Source organism: Octopus bimaculoides, chromosome 29 (genome assembly GCF_001194135.2).
Source record: "Octopus bimaculoides isolate UCB-OBI-ISO-001 chromosome 29, ASM119413v2, whole genome shotgun sequence".
NCBI lineage: Eukaryota > Metazoa > Mollusca > Cephalopoda > Octopoda > Octopodidae > Octopus > Octopus bimaculoides.
This window is the reverse complement of record NC_069009.1, coordinates 6,517,432-6,518,945: the sequence shown is the minus strand read 5'-3', so window position 1 is coordinate 6,518,945 and position 1,514 is coordinate 6,517,432.

The window sequence follows — 1,514 nt, the reverse complement described above, 5'->3', positions numbered from 1 at the left end:
ATCATCTCCACGGCAACCACCACCACCACCACCACCACCACTACCTCCATCCCCACCACCACCAACACCATTGCAACCAACACCACCATCGTCACCTTAACCACAACCACCACCATCACCACAATGCTACCACCGAAACTACCACCAGCATCACCACCACCACTAACATCAGACACCAAACCACCAAGACCACACCACGCCACACAGCTACTCCCCGTCAGGCACCACCACGACCACCACCACCAACAACAGCAACACCAACACCAGTCTTTCCCCTGCTTGTATAAAAAGAAAAAATATTTTCTGTGTCTTTTACAAGCGACTGTCTCTTGGACTCTCTGCTCTGTTAATCCCCTGCAATCACCCTCCTCATTTGATGCTAACCATCCCCGACCATTCCCTAGCATCTCCAGCGTCCTCTATCCTGAAGCCTACCTTATTTCTTGCTTCTGTGTCACTAACTTTGCTGTAAAATGTCTTCAGGCTTGTATTAATGGCTTGGACAATTTTTCGAGCTATTTCTTTGTAACCTTATTTAATTGTTGTTCCAGCACGACCACCACCACCGATAACAACTGACTGACAAAATACCTCACCAACCAACTAACCAGCACTAACACTGACTCTAACACCACCACCACCACCACTACTACAACGATTGCTACCATCACAAAAATCACCACCATTACTACTACCACCGCCACTGCTACGACTACCACTACCACCACAAACACTACTATCACCACCCCAACACTAATACCATCACCACAACCACCATTCCACCACTACTACTAACATGACCAGCACCTCCATCACCATTACCTCCATTAAGGAAATTGTTTCTCTATGTCATCACGAGGTCGAATTCATATTGCAGCTAAATTTCTCTCATGCCAAACCTTACTGTCTTTAGATAAGCAAGCAATACATGCGATAGAAAAAATATTCTGGATGGTCATGCAGTATTTTCTACTGTAGCCCTGTGAGTAAATTTGCTTTGCAAGTAAATTTGATAGATAGAAACTGAATGGAAGCCCATCACATATATATATTGCTCATACTGAGTCGCAAACACCACATATATATATATAAATACACACACACGTATACAAACATGTATATATACACACACATATATATATGTATATACACGCACACACACACACACACCATCATATCATCATCATCATCGTTTAACGTCCGCTTCAATGCTAGCATGGGTTGGATGATTTGACTGAGGGCTGGCGAGCTAGAAGGCTGCACCAGTCTCCAATCTGATCTGGCAGAGTTTCTACAGCTGGATGCCCTTCCTAATGCCAACCACTCCGAGAGTGTAGTGGGTGCTTTTACGTGCCACTGGCATGAGGGCCAGTCAGGCGATACTGGCGTCGGCCATGCTCAAATGGTGCTTTTTACGTGCCACCTGCACAGGAGCCAGTCTGATAGCACTGGCAACAAATACACTCAAATGGTGCTTTTTTATGTGCCACTGGCATGGGAGCCAGTCAGCGGCC